This window comes from Microcaecilia unicolor, chromosome 9 (assembly GCF_901765095.1).
Source record: "Microcaecilia unicolor chromosome 9, aMicUni1.1, whole genome shotgun sequence".
Classification (NCBI taxonomy): Eukaryota; Metazoa; Chordata; class Amphibia; order Gymnophiona; family Siphonopidae; genus Microcaecilia; species Microcaecilia unicolor.
In genome coordinates, this window is record NC_044039.1 from 220,280,360 (window position 1) to 220,296,369 (window position 16,010).

The following is a 16,010-nucleotide window of genomic DNA, read 5'->3' on the forward strand; positions in this document are numbered from 1 at the left end:
ACCGGGCGGGTTTTGCTAATCTGCCCGTTTGTCCAGATTTCTGGACAAACGGGCAGATTGCTAGCCTCCCCTCCCCTTACTTACTACTGCCCTGGTGGTCTAGTGACTTCTTCCGCCTTCGGGGCAGGAAAGAGCCCCCTCTTTGCTGCCCGTAGCGCTGCCCTGCATGCATCCTTCCTGTTCCTGATCTCGGCGCCAGATCAAAATGGCCGCCGAGAGTTGAAGTGACCTTGCGAGACTTCAACTCTCGGTGGCCATTTTGAATCGGCGCCGAGATCTGCAACAGGAAGGATGCATGCAGGGCAGCACTCCGGGCAGGAAAGAGGGGGCTCTTTCCTGTCCCGAAGAGGTCACTAGACCACCAGGGCAGTAGTAAGGAAAGGGGAGCAGGGTGACGGGGGGGTATGTGACAGGGGGGAGGGGAAAATGTGACAGGGGGCGGAATGAGGGCATGAAAGGGGGGGGTGGTAGGGGCGGGGCATGTGTCCTTCTTTTGGGGGACAAAATATGGTAACCCTAGCCCTGCCCACGTTCGACCTAGCAATTGCGCAACTTATAGAGTACTATCAGTTGCGTGTATTGCAAGACGCACAAAGGTGTTCCAACTTACGCCAGTCATTGATCTGGCATAAGCCATCACATCTACATTTCAGTGTACAAAATTAGATTTGCACTAATATTTTATAATGGGTTAGGTGCACCCTAACGCCGTTATGGAATTGGTGCTAAGTTTTGCCCCTTTATGGTGCCAGTTATAGAACTGTTGCCGCAGTGATTGGAGGGGTACAAGACTTAAGGTTCCTAACAAGGAGGTTTGATGAAGAGGAGACGGCTTGATGTCACAAAACTGAAGCCGGTCCACCCAAGGAGCTTTTCATTCTCCCTAAAGCAGCTGCTGCCATCTTGGTACACCTAAAGCACTGTAATTGATACAGCGATAAGCTCCGCCTACTGGCTTCAGCCCAGATAATGGGCCAAGCATGCTCCTGCCATCTCCTGTTCATCAAAGCTCTTTGGGTCCTAATATCCTTGCACAAGCTCCTTAACAGCAGGTACACAGCAGCCCACACTGGCCGGGGGGAGAATGACACATCCTGTCATATTTGCATCAACCTACATGGATTAGTTCAGGCACAGAGCCACCCCCAATATTGAACAAACTCCAGGGAGAGGTCATTTCCATTAGGTTTAGCAACACCAATAATTTTGAAAAGTTGGCTCATTTGAGTTCAGAGGAGGGTAACCTTTATACGGCACCTGGTCAAAAGAAACCAGACAAAAAAGCTCCAAACAAAAAACGTTCCCGACATAAAAGTCCCTGACAAAATAGACTCCCGACAAAAGGGCCTGATGAAATAGATTTATTTTTGAATGGTACAAATTTGAAGGGTACAAAGAAGTGGAGGAGCCATAAATTACTGAGAAAGTCCACGGCTTGTCACTTGAAAGTCCTGGCACCTGTCCTACGGCTTGACTTCACTATCCACACTTGCGAAGGATGTTAAAAAAATGGAAGCGGTGCAAAGAAAAGCTACGAGAATGGTATGGGATTTGCGTTCCAAGACGTATGAGGAGAGACTTGCTGACCTGAACATGTATACCCTGGAGGAAAGGAGGAACAGGGGTGATATGATACAGACATTCAAATATTTGAAAGGTATTAATCCGCAAACTAATCTTTTCCGGAGATGGGAAGGTGGTAGAACGAGAGGACATGAAATGAGATTGAAGGGGGGCAGCCTCAGGAAAGATGTCAGAAAGTATTTTTTCATGGAGAGGGTGGTGGACGCTTGGAATGCCCTCCCGCGGGAGGTGGTGGAGATGAAAACGGTAACGGAATTCAAACATGCGTGGGATATGCATAAAGGAATCCTGTGCAGTAGGAATGGATCCTCAGCAGCTTAGCCGAAATTGGGTGGTGGAGCAGGTGGGGGAAGAGGAGTTGGTGGTTGGGAGGTGAGGATAGTGGAGGGCAGACTTATACGGTCTGTGCCAGAGCCGGTGATGGGAGGCGGGACTGGTGGTTGGGAGGCAGGAAATACTCCTGGGCAGACTTGTACGGTCTGTGCCCTGAAAAAGGCAGGTACAAATCAAGGTAAGGTATACACATATGAGTTTATCTTGTTGGGCAGACTGGATGGACTGTGCAGGTCTTTTTCTGCCGTCATCATCTACTTTGTTACTATCTAGTGAGAATCATAAATCTGCTTGAAAACATAATCCAGCTTGATTAAGAATCTATTTTGTCTTGGGTTGTTTTGTTGTGGGGGGTTTTTTGGGAGGTTTTTTTTTTGTCACGGTCTGTTTTGGTTTTAGTCTGTTTTGTTGGGGTTTTTTGTCGGTTTTTTTTTTGTATGGTCTATTATGTCGAGGTGCCCCTTTATACATAGAGGGCTGCATGAATGTCAGTAGTATCCCTAGAGGGCACAATATTACCTGGAAATGCACAGAGGTCCACAGACCTTCTGTGATAAATAAGTACAAATTTAACTAAAAACGATGGAAACAAACTGCTAGAGAGTGTCTATTCTGAAACCATTTGTCAAATACAGTATTTAAAATGATGTTTTCTGTGCACACTTCCCACGGTCTCAAAGGCTGCAGGTTGCCCATCCCTACCCATCAGAGGGGCATCTGTGTTGACCTCCATGGACTAGGAGGTTGAGGTATGTTAATCCATCAGCCAGTAATGTGGAGGAAAAGTGCAGTATTGGGCAGCATCAGACTGATGGGGTTTGGAAAGAAGGTAGAAAATGGAGGATAGTTATAAAGATGGTAAAACTAAAAGGAGGAACATTCACAAAGGCTTCCCCAGGGCTCCTGAAGTGGTTTAAATGGTCCTTTTTTCAAACTGGACTAAGAACAGGCCAATCCATGAAACTAACAGGCAGTATATTTCAAATGAATCTGAGAAAGATTTTTTCACTTAATGTACATGTGACCTCCCCCCCCCCCCCCTCACCCAAAAAAATTTTTTGCCTCTGCTGTAGGTAGCAGGTGGGAGGATTTTCTGGGTGACACTACAGTGACAGGGGATGGTAAAGCTGGCCTAGTGGGTGGAAATAAGGGTAGCCCAACCTCTGGGGGTGGGGTAGAAACTGGTGGATCCCCGTTTAGGGGACCCGCAAGAAAAAAGAAGTTCCAGATGGAAGAATTGTGCCAGCCAGCCAGAGGATCTCTAATCCGGGATGGAACAGACGTATAATGGATATTGACTGGATGTGACCATAAGTACATAAGTAATGCCACACTGGGAAAAGACCAAGGGTCCATCGAGCCCAGCATCCTGTCCACGACAGCGGCCAATCCAGGCCAAGGGCACCTGGCGAGCTTCCCAAATGTACAAACATTCTATACAATCAAGCCATTGTGACATCACTAATGAGGTTGGCTCTTATTGGTGGAATGAGCCACTATGACATCACAATAGGTTAAATCACTGCTCTATGTAATAAAGGTGAGCCAAGTAGAGGACATAAGTACATAAGTAATGCCACACTGGGAAAAGACCAAGGGTCCATCGAGCCCAGCATCCTGTCCACGACAGCGGCCAATCCTGGCCAAGGGCACCTGGTGAACTGGTTTATGAACTGTTGTTGGTTTTTTTTTTTTTTTAAATTCTTTATTTATATTTTCCAAATATTTGCATTACAAGAAAATCTTGCTTAAGAAAAGCAGACCAAAAATAAACTTAGGAATATAGCATCCATAATGAACATTATAACAAATTTAAATGTCTTCTTTAAATCACAATAAACAAAAATAAAAAAGAGGGGGGGCCTGTTTTAAGAATAAAAGGGAAATTTAACAAGTACAATTTATAACAGAATAGACTTAACACGCATTTTTGCACCTACTTTAACACCTTCTTAATCGGTTGGTAGCAACCGCAGACAATTTCCTGGAATCAAGAAAAACTCTTAACTGTTCTGGCTGAAAAAAAATATATTTCAAACCTTCATATTTCAAGACACATTTACTAGGATAGTTCAAAAAGAATGAGGCTCCCATTTCTAAAGTTTCCTTTCTCATACTCAAAAACATTTTTCTAGTTTCCTGTGTCTGCTTTGTAACATCTTGGTATATACGTACTGTTTTACCATAAAATAAATCATTCACTTTTCGAAAATATAATCTTTTTAACGCTTCTACATCCTGTTGAAAGACAAATTGGACAAATAAAGTCATTCTTTCTGAATGTTCTGATAGGGAGACTTCCAGCAATTCAGATACATTTAGTTTATCGTTTGAAATTTTTCCTTCCGAAGAGTCTTTATTTTGTATGTAATAAATCTTGTTTATCGGAGTAAAAGTTCAGAGGAATATTTCAATACTTCAATCAGATAATTTTTAAAGGCATCCAATGGTGATATACCTATTTCTCTCGGAAAGTTTAAAATGCGCAGATTTAGTCTCCGATTATAATTTTCTATATGTTCAATCCTTCTTTTCATAATAGTTTTATCTTTTATCATTTCAGAGGATAAATCTTGTAATTTCCTTACATCTTGATTAAGCTTTGTTGTTTGAGTTGTGAACTCCGTTTTAATAGTAGCCAGAGAGTCAGAGAAAGTATTCATTGTACTCACTAAAGTGGAGATTTCTTTCGTGGATTTCTCTACTGTTACTGCCAACTGTTGGAGAATTACCCACACGTTCTCCAACGACACCGTTCCCGGAGCAGCTCTCAATTGCTTCCATTCACTGCCCAGGCCAGTAAGGCCTTGCATTCCTTCCGAATCTGCTTTTCCAGCACCTTCGAGTGAGGTCTCGACCACAAACACTTCGGTTTCGGGAGATCCTCTCTGAATCTGGCGGTCGTCCGGAGGGAGCGGTGGATGAAGCGCCTGAGGAGAAAGCGTAACATCTAGGCCCAAGTCCTCAAGGATTTCCCTCTCCTGGGGGACAGCCGGGCTCCTCTCAGCGTCCTGGGTGAGAATTCGCGAGGTGAACCTTTCAATCGACACCTGATGTGGAGAAGAGGTCCGGGTTGTCAAAGGTTTTTCCCGGACCACTCCCTTCCTTTTGGTATGGGGCATCGAGGAAAATATTTTTTAGAACAGAGTGTGGATTCAAGAAGGGCTCGAACCTCGATCAACTGCGTGTCGCCATCTTGACACGCCCCCCAACTGTTGTTGGTTTGATGTTGATCTGGTAAAAGAAAGTTTGAAGTTGATCTATTGAGACTGCTGGTCGTTATTTGAAAGTGGACTCTTGAATCTCCCAGGGCGGGCATACCCTTCGGCCTAGCGGAGATTTTCTTTGGCCCCAGCCTGTACCCAGTTCATCTGAAATACAAATTTGTTTTGTGAATCCTGGTCCCGGGCACCTGACCCGGGGAGCTTAGCCAGCGCCGACTGAGGGGTAAACCAGGGTTACTTACAGTTAGGCTGTGGAATTTTGTTTCCAGAAGATGTAGCAAAAGCAGTTGGCAGAGCTGGGTTTAAAAAGGAATTGGACACATTTCCAGACAGAAAATCTAATAACCAATTTATTGAATATATCTTATGTTTTAATCACCCGAGAATGGAAACACTGAACTGAATAGCAGCACATCCAGCAGTGCAAGGGAGAGACCCAAACAAACACAAAGCTTTCCAGGAAGCTTTGGAAGAGTTCTCGCACTTGGCATGTCATCCATCATGTATTACATCAGCAGTATCACTCTCCGGAGTCTGCGTTTCCTGATGCCCCTATCACTGGGAACTGAGTGACAGAAATCCCTCCTCACAGTGAAACTGTTAACGTGAGGCAGTGGCAGTAGGGACTCGCTACAGTCCTGAAGTCATTCGGTAAGGAATAGGTGGGGAAGCAGAGGGAGGTGGCTGCGGGGAAGCGGGCCCGTAGACCGTGCTACAGCTGTAGAATCGGTTCACAAAAGGGCTTCTGCATTTTCTGCAGCTTGAAAGGGAGAGAGAAAGACAGAATGGCAAATATAAAAAAATTACATTATTACAAGTCCCACAGGTGCCGGCAATTGGAATAAACGTGTAGCAATTAACAGAATTAACACAGCTTTAAATAGCTTGGCTCACCAGATGTGGACTCCAATCAGGGTTGGATAAAACGTAAAGTTATTGCAGAATAAACCATTAATCATCTGCTCTGCAAATCTTTCCCTCGTGTTCTCTCTCTCTCTCTCTCGATACAAAAGCCATTTAATTTGAGATGGCTAATAATCCTGACGGGGCCTTAGGGATGGATGGAGCGGTATTAAACCTTCCCCAGTCTATCTTGGTGCTTAACCTCATCTCCCGTTTAGCTGTCAGTGCACTGTTTTATTTGTTATTTATTTATTTGTTACATTTGTATCCCACATTTTCCCACCTATTTGCAGGCTCAATGTGGCTTACATGGTATCGGAGAGGCGTTTGCAGACTCCGGTGTAGACAAATACAGAGTGATGTTGAGATAAGATAAAGTTAATGTGGTACAGCCACATAAGGGAATCGTACAACGGAAAAATTGTGTTATGTCCATTCCGTATTTTAGTTCTGTTATGTTTCAGAGATCAGGCATTTATGTTGGATCGGTAGGGTATGCCTTTTTAAACAGGTTAGTTTTTAGTGTTCTCCGAAGTGTAGGTGGTCGTATGTAGTTTTCAAGGCTTTTGGTAATGCTTTCCACAACTGTGTGCTTATGTAGGAAAAACTGGACGCGTAAGTTGATTTGTATTTGAGTCCTTTGCAGCTTGGGTAGTGCAGATTTAGATACGTTCGTGTTGATTCGGATGTGTTTCTAGTTGGTAGGTCGATCAGGTCTGTCATGTATCCTGGGGCTTCACCATAGATAATTTTGTGAACCAGGGTGCAGATTTTGAAAGCAATGCGTTCTTTGATTGGGAGCCAGTGTAGTTTTTCGTGGAGGGGTTTCGCGCTATCAAATCGTGTTTTTCCGAAGATAAGCCTGGCTGCCGTGTTCTGAGCGGTCTGAAGTTTCTTTAAGGTTTGTTCTTTACTGCTATGCTCCCGTACTGTGCAGGAGAGTGGGCTCAGTTCAGAGCAGACACAGACAGAGATTCCTGGCTAGAGAGCTGGCAGGCAGTACCTGAAGACCGAAGATAATCGGGAGGTTCTATTTTACACAGTTTGAGGAATAGGTGTGATTTCCATCAAAGCACACGCACTAGGAATCAGGAGAGTATGAATCCCTGTCACAACAGACATACACTCTGGCCAAGTCACTTGTGGGTAAATATTCAGCTGCTGCTATTATTTGGGTTTCTGCCAGGTACTTATGACCTGGATTGGTCACTGTTAGAAGCAGGATACTGGGCAGGATTGATCATTGATCTGACCCAATGACTAGTCTTATGTTCTTAAGTACTCTTTGGGATTCCGGAATCTTGCTACTCTTTGAGATTCTACATGGAACGTTGCTACTCTTTGAGATTCTACATGGAATGTTGCTACTCTTTGGGTTTCAAGGATTCCAGAATCTTGCTGTTCTTTAGGGTTCTACACGGAACGTTGCTACTATTTGGATTTCTGCATGGAATCTTGTTACTCTCTAGGATTCCAGAATCTTGCTATTCTTTGGGGTTCTACATAGAATGTTGCTACTACTTGGGTTTCTGACAGGTACTTGTGACCTGGAATGGCCGCTATTAGAAGCAGGATACTGGGCTTGATGGACCGTTGGTCTGCCCCAGTATGGCTCCCTTCTATTCTTATGCCAGCGTTATGCCCAGATATTCAATGCACGGCCATGACTGGGCACCAGCATTGAATATCTGGTTTATGTGGTCATTTATCTTGTATGTGGTTAGGTGCAATATTAACCACGTAACTTCCTAAGTGACACTGCGTAAAGATAGGACTGATTTGTCCACTTAGGTGGTTAAGTTCTGAATATCAGCATCCATCTAGCCCAGTATCCTGTTTCCAACAATGGCCAATCCAGATCACAATACCTGGCAGAAATCCAAATAGCAGCAACATTTCATGCTACCAATTCCAAGGCAAGCAGTGGCTTCCCCGTGTCTATCTCAATAGCACTTTTCCTCCAGGAACGCCCAAACATTTTAAAACCCAGATACACTAACAGCTGTTACCACATCCTCTGGAAAAGAGTTTCATAAGTACATAAGGAATGCCACACTGGGAAAAGACCAAGGGTCCATTGAGCTCAGCATGCTGTCCATGACAGCGGCCAATCCAGGCCAAGGGCACCTGGCAAGCTTCCCAAACGTACAAACATTCTATACATGTTATTCCTGGAATTGTGGATTTTTCTCAAGTCCATTTAGTAGTGGTGTATGGACTTGTCCTTTAGGAAACCATTTAACCCCTTTTTAAACTCTGCCAAGCTAACCGGAGCAGGTGGGTGGCGGAGCAGGTGGGGGGAAGAGGGGTTGGTGGTTGGGAGGCGAGGATAGGGGAGGGCAGACTTATACGGTCTGTACCAGAGCCGGTGATGGGAGGCGGGACTGGTGGTTGGGAGGCGGGAAATACTGCTGGGCAGACTTATATGGTCTATGCCCTGAAAAGGACAGGTACAAATTCAAGGTAAGGTATACACATATGAGTTTGTCTTGGGCAGACTGGATGGACCATGCAGGTCTTTTTCTGCCGTCATCTACTATGTTACTATGTTACTATGTTCACCAAGCTAACTAACCTTCTGTTCAATATATTTGTGAGTGACGTTGCCGAAGGGTTAGAAGGTAAAGTTTGCCTTTTTGCGGACGATACTAAGATTTGTAACAGAGTGGACACCGGGGAGGAAGTGGAAAACATGAAAAAGGATCTGCAGAAACTAGAAGAATGGTCTAAGGTTTGGCAATTAAAATTCAATGCGAAGAAATGCAAAGTGATGCACTTAGGGAGTAGAAATCCACGGGAGAAGTATGTGTTAGGCGGGGAGAGTCTGATAGTTACGGATGGGGAACGGGATCTTGAGGTGAATCTGAGGATCTGAAGGCGACGAAACATTGTGACAAGGCGGTGACCATAGCTAGAAGGTTGTTAGGCTGTATAGAGAGAGGTGTGACCAGCAGAAGAAAAGAGGTGTTGATGCCCCTGTATAAGTTGTTGGTGAAGCCCCACCTGGAATATTGTGTTCAGTTCTGGAGGCCGTACCTTGCTAAGGATGTAAAAATAAATGGAAGCGGTGCAAAGAAAAGCTACGAGAATGGTATGGGATTTGCGTTACAAGACGTATGAGGAGAGACTTGCGGACCTGAACATGTATACCCTGGTGGAAAGGAGAAACAGGGGTGATATGATACAGACGTTCAAATATTTGAAAGGTATTAATCCATAAACGAACCTTTTCTGGAGATGGGAGGGTGGTAGAACGAGAGGACATGATATGAGAGTGAAGGGGGGCAGACTCAAGAAAAATGTCAGGAAGTATTTTTTCACGAAGAAAGTGGTAGATACTTGGAATGCCCTCCCGCGGGAGGTTGTGGAGATGAAAACGGTAGCAGAATTCAAGCATGCGTGGGATAAACATAAAGGAATACTGTGCAGAAGGAATGGATCCTCAGAAGCTTAGCCGAGATTGGGAGGCGAGGCTGGTGTTTGGGTGGTGGGGCTAGTTCTAGGCAAAACTTCTACGGTCTGTGTCCTGAAAATGGCAGATACAAATCAAGGTAAGGTATACACAAGAAGTAGCACATATGAGTTTATCTTGTTGGGCAGACTAGATGGACCGTGTAGGTCTTTTTCTGCCATCATCTACTATGTTACTATGTTACCACGTTCTCCGGCAACGAATTCCAGAGTTTAATTATGCGTTGGGTGAAGAAAACGTTTCTCCGATTTGTTTTAAATTTACTACACTGTAGTTTTTATCGCATGCCCCCTAGTCCTAGTATTTTTGGAAAGCGTGAACAGACGCTTCACATCCACCTGTTTCATTTCACTCATTATTTTATATACCTCTATCATGTCTCCCCTCACCCGTCTCTTCTCCAAGCTGAATAGCCCTAGCCTCCTTAGTCTTTCTTCATAGGGAGGTCGTCCCATCCCTGCTATCATTTTAGTCGCCCTTCGCTGCACCTTTTCCAATTCTACTATATCTTTCTTGAGATGTGGCGACCAGAATTGAACACAATACTCAAGGTGCGGTCGCACCATGGAGCGATATAACGGCATTATAACATCCTCACACCTGTTTTCCATACCTTTCCTAATAATACCCAACATTCTATTCGCTTTCCTAGCCGCAGCAGCACACTGAGCAGAAGGTTTCAGTGTATTATCGACGACGACACCCAGATCCCTTTCTTGGTCCGTAACTCCTAATGTGGAACCTTGCATGACGTAGCTATAATTCGGGTTCTTTTTTTCCACATGCATCACCTTGCACTTGCTCACATTAAACATCATCTGCCATTTAGCCGCCCAGTCTCGTAAGGTCCTTCTGTAATTTTTCACAATCCTGTTGCGAGTTAACGACTTTGAATAACTTTGTGTCATCAGCAAATTTAATTACCTTGCTAGTTACTCCCATCTCTAAATCATTTATAAATATATTAAAAAGCAGCGGTCCTAGCACAGACCCCTGAGGAACCCCACTAACTACCCTTCTCCATTGTGAATACTTTCCATTTAACCCCACTCTCTGTTTCCTATCCTTCAACCGGTTTTTAATCCACAATAGGACATTTCCTCCCATCCCATGACCCTCCAATTTCCTCTGTAGAGCTTAACTATTCATTGAGTGAAAAAATATTTCCTCCTATTTGTTTTAAAAATATTTCCATGAAACTTCGAGTGTCCCCTTGTCTTTATACTTTTTGAAAGAGTAAAAAATCAATTCACTTCTACTTGTTCTACACAGGATTTTGTAGACCTCAATCATATCTCCCCTCATCCGTCTCTTTTCCAAGCTGAAGAGCCCTAACCTTGTCAGCCTTTCCTCATATGAGAGGAGTTCCATCTCCTTTATCATTTTAGTCGCTCTTCTTTCTATGGTTGCTGTGGAATGCTTTGCTATTTGCACTGAGCTCATTATCAACATTTCTCCCCTTTAGAAAACAGTTAAAAACTTATCTTTTTCCACAGGCCTTTTCTTTAATTACCTACTCATTAGGCTGTGGTTTTATTTATAGTGTTTATGAAGAATATTTGTGAAGTCAGGTGTCTCTGCAATAATCTGGTGTGATATGATGTTGTACCGAAGCTCTGAATGCATTTGTAGTTTGCTGTTGACATTTATGTCTATGATTTGTATTTATTTTTACTATTGTTTACTTGTTTGAGGGTTTTATTATGAAAGTTTTATTGTTTGCTGTCTTTTGAAGATAATGTGGAAAACAAGAGTTTGTGAATAAATAAATAAAGCTTCTGAAAGTCTCTGCGGACTGCCCTGGTGTTCTCAGTGCCAGGTGCTCCGGGGATGGAGCCTGGGCACAGCCAGGAGTTATCCAGGACTTTTTGATCTCATTCATCTAAGCACTCAAGAAGCATTATAATCAAGACATAAAAATGCCAATACATTTGAAACTCCCTTACCAGTATAGCTACCAAACCATCGCGTGCTGAAAAGCAAACGCTGAAACATAAATTAATCTTAATACTCTGAAAACATTCCAACCGGGCCATACTGGTGGGTTTTTAATATTTTATGGCCCAGTTGGAATGTTTTCAAAGTACTAAGATTATTGTATGTTTCGGGATACGGTTTGCTGTATTCCTTGTGGGCATTTGTTTTAAGTTTACTATTGTAGTTCAGCCTGCGCTATGCAATTTTGAGTTGGGTTTTTTTTTCTATCATTCAGGCATCTTTGTTGAGCATGCACAAAGTTTTTTCAGGGTTACATATAAAACATAAGTACATAAGTATTGCCATACTGGGAAAGACTAAAAGTCCATCGAGCCCAGCATCCTGTTTCCAACAGTGGCCAATCCAGGTCACAAATACCTGGCAAGATCCCAAAAATGTACAGAACATTTTATACTGCTTATCCCAGAAATAGTGAATTTTCCCCAAGTCCATTTAATAATGGTCTATGGACTTTTCCTTTAGGAAGCCGTCCAAACCTTTTTTAAACTCCCCTAAGCTAACCGCCTTTACCACATTCTCTGGCAACGAATTCCAGAGTTTAATTACACGTTGAGCGAAGAAAAAGTTTCTCTGATTCGTTTTAAATTTACTACATTGTAGCTTCATCGCATGCCCCCTAGTCCTAGTATTTTTGGAAAGCATGAACAGATACTTCACATCTACCCGTTCAACTCCACTCATTATTTTATAGACCTCTATCATATCTCCCTCAGCCGCCTTTTATCCAAGCTGAAGAGCCCTAGCCGCTTTAGCCTTTCCTCCTAGGAAAGTCGTCCCATCCCCTTTATCATTTTCGTCGCCCTTCTCTGCATATTTTACATACTTTCTGTTGCCTTTTGAATTGGGCTCACAATGTTTCAAATGTCTCTGGAATATTTCCATGTGGTTTGTAACTCTATACATTTATTTATTTAACCATCTCTCTTACATCATGGGCACCTTTTTAAAAATGTCACCTTATTTTCTAACTCCTCTTACTCGCTTACCTATTTATGGGGTCCTTTTACTAAGGTGCGCTGAAAAATGACTTGCGGTAGTGTAGGCGTGGGTTTGGGCATTCGCTGATCCATTTTTCAGTCCGCCTATAAAAAAGCCCTTTTTAAAATTTCTGCCAAAAATGGATGAGCGGCAAAATCAAAATTACCGCACGTCCATTTTGGGTCTGAGACCTTACCGTCAGCCATTGACCTAGTGGCAAAGTCTCACACAGTAACCGGGTGGTAATGACCTACACGTGCCAAATGCCACTTGTCACGCGTCCAATATGCACGTCCGAAAATAAAAATTATTTTTTGTCTGCCACGTATCGGATGTGCGCCAAAAATGAAATTACCACAAGAGCCATGTGGTAGCCAGGTGGTAACTCCATTTTGGCACATGTTGGGCGTGCATAGAGACTTATGCGGCTTAGTAAAAGGGCTTCTATATGTTAACCATCTCTCCGAGCTCATGTGCAACTTTCTTTAAATTAGTCACCTTATTTTCTAACTCCTCTTACTCTCTTACCTATCTATATGTTCCATCTTTGCTTTACCCTTCACTATCAATTAAAATGTTCTATTACGTACTGTGCAGAGAAGGGCCACGAAAATGATAAAGGGGATGGGATGACTTCCCTATGAGGAAAGGCTAAAGCGGCTAGGGCTCTTCAGCTTGGAGAAAAGGCGGCTGAGGAGAGATATGATAGAGGTCTATAAAATAATGAGTGGAGTTGAATGGGTAGATGTAAAACATCTGTTCACACTTTCCAAAAATACTAGGACTAGGGGGCATACGATGAAGCTACAATGTAGTAAATTTAAAACAAATCGGAGAAAACGTTTCTTCTCTCAACAAGTAATTAAACTCTGGAATTCGTTGCCAGAGAATGTGGTAAAGGCAGTTAGCTTAGCAGAGTTTAAAAAAGGTTTGGACGGATTCCTAAAGGAAAAGTCCATAGATCGTTATTAAATGGACTTGGGGAAAATCCACTATTTCTGGGATAAGCAGTATAAAATGTTTTGTACTTTTTTGAGATCTTGCCAGGTATTTGTGACCTGGATTGGCCACTGTTGGAAACAGGATGCTGGGCTTGATGGACCTTTGGTCTTTCCCAGTATGGCAATACCTGATGTACTTATGTACTTATGACATTGTAAATAGTCTACCATGCCATACTTTGTATTGTTTTTGAATATTTTTACTGCTGTAATTGTCTATTGCTCATGTTTGATCTATTCTTACTGTACACCGCCTTGAGTGAATTCCTTCAAAAAGGCGGTAAATAAATCCTAATAAATAAATACATTTATATTTTACTTAGGGCACACCCTTCATTGTCTGTTTCAGTGTGTTTTTATACTTAAGTAACATCTGTAGATATGTTGATATCTATAACTGTGGATGTACATGGGTTTAGTATTATTCACCATGGGCATTTTAAGCTCATATTTTTTTGTGTACTTAATTTTGTAGGGTTTTTTCATTGATATGGGCCCTGTTTACTAAGGTGCATTAACATTTTAACGCATGTACAATTAGCATGTGTGCTATCTTTGTAGACGCCTATAGGAATATTGTAGGCGTGTACACAGTTAACATGCGTACATTGTTAACGCACATTAAAAATGTTAACGCACCTAAAAACGCAGCTTAGAAAACAGGGCCCTATATGTCTTGCCATACATACTCTTTTTTTTTTTGTATCTTCTTATCTATTAATTGCCACTCTACTTTTATAGATTATGTTTGCTGTGTGTGGTTTGCCTTTCCTGCTTCTGTGTAATATTATTTTTAAAACTTTAAAGTGTGTTTGAAATGGGTTTGAGGTGAACTTCATCGCTAGCCCTGATAAAACAAGAAACGGCTGCAAAAATTTGAAGCACAGGGAGCCGTTGTAGAAAGTGCGCCAAAATATATGCACCAAAGCACAGCGCACTGATTGTAAATTCTATAGCTGCGTCCTGGTGCCCAGAGTCTCATTATAGAATACTACATTTAGGTATGTCCCCTTATTCCATGTCAATAGCTTCTCCCACTTATCCATCTCTCTCCAATCTGTTCAAAATTCTGCTGCACGACTTATATTCCACCAGTGTTGCTATACTCATATTAGCCCTCTCCTCACTGGCTCACTATCCGTGTCCGCATACAGTTCAAACTCCTGTTATTGACTTACAAGTGTATTCACTCTGCAGCTCCTCAGTACCTCTCCACTCTCATCTCTCCCTACACTCCTTTCCGAAAACTCCGTTCACTGGGTAAATCTCTCTTATCTGCACCCTTCTCCTCCACCACTAACTCCAGACTCCGTTCCTTTTATCTTGCTGCACCATATGCCTGGAATAGATTTCCTGAGCCAGTACCTCAAGCTCCATCTCTGGCCGTCTTCCAATCTAGGCTAAAAGCCCACCTTTTTGATGCTGCTTTTGACTCCTAACTCCTTATTCACTTGTTCAGAACCTTTATTTTATCATCCTCACTTTAATATTCCCTTATCTCTTATTTGTCCTGTTTGTTTGTCCTAATTAGATTGTAAGCTCTGTCGAGCAGGGACTGTCTCTCCATGTTCAAGTGTACAGCGCTGCGTACGTCTAGTAGCGCTTTAGAAATGATAAGTAGTAGTAGTAGTCTTTGGGATTCCGGAATCTTGCTAATATTTGGGTTCCAGAATCTTGCTACTCTTTGGGATTCCAGAATCTTGCTACCCTTTGTCCTTATCCCTTATTTGTCCTATTTGTCTGTCCTAATTAGATTGTAAGCTCTGTCGAGCAGGGACTGTCTCTCCATGTTCAAGTGTACAGCGCTGCGTACGTCTAGTAGCACTATAGAAATGATAAGTAGTAGTTGTCTTTGGGATTCTGGAATCTTGCTACTCTTTGGGTGTCTGCACAGAATCTTGCTACTTTGGGATTCCGGAATCTTGCTATTCTTTGGGTTCCGGAATCTTGCTTTGTCCTTATCTCTTGTTTGTCCTGTTTGTTTGTCCTAATTAGATTGTAAGCTCTGTCGAGCAGGGACTGTCTCTCCATGTTCAAGTGTACAGCGCTGCGTACGTCTAGTAGCGCTTTAGAAATGGTAAGTAGTAGTAGTAGTCTTTGGGATTCCGGAATCTTGCTAATATTTGGGTTCCAGAATCTTGCTACTCTTTGGGATTCCAGAATCTTGCTACCCTTTGTCCTTATCCCTTATTTGTCCTATTTGTCTGTCCTAATTAGATTGTAAGCTCTGTCGAGCAGGGACTGTCTCTCCATGTTCAAGTGTACAGCGCTGCGTACGTCTAGTAGCACTATAGAAATGATAAGTAGTAGTTGTCTTTGGGATTCTGGAATCTTGCTACTCTTTGGGTGTCTGCACAGAATCTTGCTACTTTGGGATTCCGGAATCTTGCTATTCTTTGGGTTCCGGAATCTTGCTTTGTCCTTATCTCTTGTTTGTCCTGTTTGTCTGTCCTAATTAGATTTTAAACTCTGTCGAGCAGGGACTGTCTCTTCATGTTCAAGTGTACAGCGCTGCAT

At 42.8% G+C, this 16,010-nt stretch overlaps 1 protein-coding gene across 1 annotated transcript in view; it reads right to left on the reverse strand.

Moving 5' to 3' along the window:
- The window catches only part of NRXN3 (neurexin 3), a 1,814,506-nt gene that overhangs the window by 1,275,734 nt on the left and 522,762 nt on the right, over positions 1-16,010 (reverse strand).